Raw genomic sequence first — 4054 nt, 5'->3', positions numbered from 1 at the left:
GTAGCTCTAAAAGTACCAAGACATAATGGTTGAAAATGAGCTTACAACTAAAATGCTTAATTTCATGGAGATATTTTCTCATTTTAGGTTATAAACTTGAATGTCCTAACTTAAAATGCTTCAGACAGAACTTTTTTTTCCCCTGAAGTCCCAGAACTCAGTTTGAAAAAACACACCATGCAATCCAAATGAATGAAAATACACCCCTGCTGCCAAATTGGTTGTCATAGAAACAAGCGTTGTTAGATCCAGGAAAAGGATGAAATGGCCAGCAGAACTAATCTTCCCACATGCCAAAGCATGAAGAAGCTTCACATGGCAGCGTGACACACCGTACCTCACTCTCGATCGAGCATGAGCAGCCGCTTCTGACACAGGAGATAGCAGGTTGAACTCCATGTCAGTTCAGCTCAGGGAGTTTCACAGGGTAACCCAGCCTCTGTTGTTGTTTCCAAAGCCCTGTTACACAACGTTAGTTTCAAATGAAACAACAAAATGTGAGGAGAGGAGCCTTTCCTCCAGTGCCTCTCCTGGCCGAGGTTGCCAGCTCAGTGGCATCGAGCAGCTCTTCTGCACCTGCACCAGGACAGGGTACTTGTCACCCTGTCGAGGACCACTCACACATGAATTCTTGCTCTTATAAAACAGAAAAAACAGACTCCGATTCTAAGACAATGCAGATCTTCGCAACCAGGTAATTCTTTGTATGCTTCATTTATTAGGAAGAGAGCTAATGCTGACATTTACTTCACCCTGATTAAGCTTTAGCATAAATAGGGTATTATGACACACAAGAATAATTCACTCCTTTTAAAATAAGCATTTCAAGGAGCTGATTTTCTGTCTGTGATCTGCACACCCTTTGAGGCCCACAGACTATACCTAATGCATCTGAAAAAGGTAATTAAGAGAAGCAAGCTGTTATCTGTTGGCTCAAAATCAGTATACAGTTGTCTGCATCTCCAATCTCCACACACTTCAAGCACCTACAAACTGAAAAACAGTTCAAAGCCATTGCTTTAGAGTCCCTGACTGCACTTTGTAAGGAAGCTTTGATTGACTGAAGCACCCCCACATGTCCTTGCCTTACAAGAATCTTTCCTTGAGTTGAAGTACCTTTCACACGTTGTTAGAGTACCTTTATTCACAGAAAGCTGTGAATACCCTCTCTGACGTCCATACACTGAATATGTGTGATGCCCAAGCCTCAAATTACGGAGGAAAACTTCTTCCACAGGGTACCCAGACCTGTCCCAGCTGTACTCCCCTGTAAGAAACCATGATGGACCTGATGTGGGAAGGACGTCAGCAGAATGATGGCTGTTCACAGCCTTACCAAAAACTCCTGTGTGACCATATGAAAGTCCCTGCTCCCCATCTCTTGTCAGCCACTGGACTGAGGTGCCAAATATGGGGCCATATACCTTCACATCACCTTTGACACTTTCTCTTTGCACAGACATCAGAAGTAGTACACAGACTTACACCCTAAGTCAGACCTTAGATTTCCTCATTTTAGCAGCGAAGGACACAAGCAAGGTGTGATCCATGCCCCAGAACTGCAGCTGTGCTGACAGGTCCCTGACCACACCATAGGTGTGTATTTTGAGGAAAGAGGAGGGTGAAATTATTAACTGACCAAGATCCGTGTCATGTCAGCAGTGTCCTCATTTAATATGCATCTTATAAAACCAGAGTGCTCGATCAGTAGCTGCTGCAGAGAAACACGCACTTCCACTGTTCATGCTCTGCTGACGATGGAAATTCAGCATTGTTAATTCATCTCACAGCCAAGCAGCGTACATGGGGCCTGATCAAAAAGCAGACCAAAGCCTTGCCCTTGACTTCAGGAGACATTCAGCTGGGCTGTTTCACTGCTCTGTTTGTGTTCCCGGACCAAACTGTCATGCAGCACCTTTCAGGCCAGAGTGAGTGTTTTTATTGCAGTACTATATTCTCTGGAGGAACAAGTTTTATAATGAAAGCACTGACACTGACCCTTAACTAAAACGCAGCTTTAGATGCTGCTACTGCTCTGTCTTAACAAGTCTCCTATCAGCTTCACAGCAATAAAGAAGAAAAAGCCAAGTCTCAGGGTGCTGTCAAGGAACATTTCACTCATGTTCACCACATATTATTTTTATTCAACCTATCTTTGCCAAATTTTAAAGTCTGCTTCACCTCCTCTCTGAACACATCTGCTGTTGTCATAGCCTTATAACTTCACTTGCTCTTGAGCTACACAAGCCATTAGATTTATGTCATCATTAATTTGCCTCTGTGCATATAGCTCATAGGCTGACTTAAAGCTTTAAAATAATTTCTGGTCATAAGCATCTGGGTCAATTTTATCCCAGAAGCAACTCACAAAGAACTCTGACCTTTCCTTCTGTCCTAGATAACTCCTCTGCGTGCCTGTAAATGCAGTAACTTTGAACAGCTCTGAGAAGCCAGGCCTACCCGAAGAGGTCTCTTCTCCCCTTCTGCCACTGTCTTTGCTACTACATGCATGGGAAAAGGAAAAAAAAAAAAAAAAAAGTGTAGATTTAGGCAAATTATCACTGGTCAGGATGCCAAGGTCCAAACCCTGCCATTACACAGCATGAGTAAAGCACGACAGAGAAGGCAGACTTCAAAAGTTCTGGATCTCCTGCCAGCTAGCCCTCACTGCTGATCCTTCATTTCGCAGATGAACCACTGCAGAGAGCTGTCAGTACTGCTGTCATGATGATGAATGAAGCCACTAGCTACAACTTTCTCAAACAATGTATTGACCCCATCTATTGTCAGCCTTTATGAGAGCCTTCACCCAAGATGCTCCTGGGCAGCCACCACTTTACCAGTTGCCTTTGTTTGTTTGAAATCGCTGGGGGAACACTTGGAGTAAACACTTCATGATCAGAAATACAGGGAATGGCTCATAGGTAAGAACATAGGCATAAGCATTTGGAGCAGTCTTCACTTCTATACAAAAGCACTCAGGAGACCAGATACTCAGCCATATTACCCACTGCAACAAGTATTTTAACTGCTTTTGGCTGTAATCACACTTTTCTCTGTAAAACATGTTAATCATAAAAGGCCAAGCTTTCTGAAGTCACTCGCAGCTATAGAATCAGGTTGTGTGATTTAATAGAGCATTGCCTTCACAGCAGGACACTCTTAAAGCACTCCCACTAGGTTATCACCCAGTGTTCTCTTCTGTGTCTCCTTGTAAGGAGCGTAGTAAGCTGGAACAGCAAACTGTTCAAAACAAGGTTTTATGTCATTATCTAGTCACACTCTGATGGGCTGATAAACTAATCAGCAAGGCTGAGATGATGAATAGTTTCAGGTTTGCCTGAAAGGATTTTTTTTCAGTAAAAGCCTTACAAAATAAATTTCTGTACATGTTGGTCCCTGAATTTTTGTTGTAAGATATTTTGTTCAGGTAAGCACAGTAAGCACATATTTATTGCTCCAATTTATAAGTAGACAGCTTGAGATACAAAGCTGAAACCGTATAATAATGTAATTCCATCTACAGGATTATACTACACTGCATATTCCTAGGAGCACAATGCCAGATCCCAGATCCCCCAACTCCCTTGTAATGATCTTCCACACTTGCCTTTGAATGCAGCCATTAATCAGCAAGTACAAAATGTTAAGTGATTCTGTCTTTGTGGTGGTTAAAAAAGAGAGAGGAAAACAGGAAATGGTTGAACAGAAGATAAAAATAGCATTAGCCAACCTTCACTACTGCTCACATTTGTTTTTCGAAGGGATGTCCCTAAATCCTGTGCACCCCTGAATGACAGCACTGAGTACCTTGTTCAAAATTTTTTTCTGAGTCTGGAAAGGAGAGAAGAGGGTGACTGTTCCTTAATTCGTCTTTGTTCAAGCTTATCTTTACAGAATATCTTCCCGTCATACTTCAGGCTGCATCCATATCTTGGCCCAAGATGAACTGAACCATCTATATGGAAGCAGGAAAAGGTGTGGATCTATCCTGCATGGACAAAGAAGAAAAAGGGATCAGCTTTTTTGCCTTTTTTTTTTTTTTCATCTCTGG

Source organism: Anas platyrhynchos, chromosome Z (genome assembly GCF_047663525.1).
Source record: "Anas platyrhynchos isolate ZD024472 breed Pekin duck chromosome Z, IASCAAS_PekinDuck_T2T, whole genome shotgun sequence".
Taxonomy (NCBI): Eukaryota; Metazoa; Chordata; class Aves; order Anseriformes; family Anatidae; genus Anas; species Anas platyrhynchos.
This window is presented reverse-complemented; position numbering follows the sequence as displayed.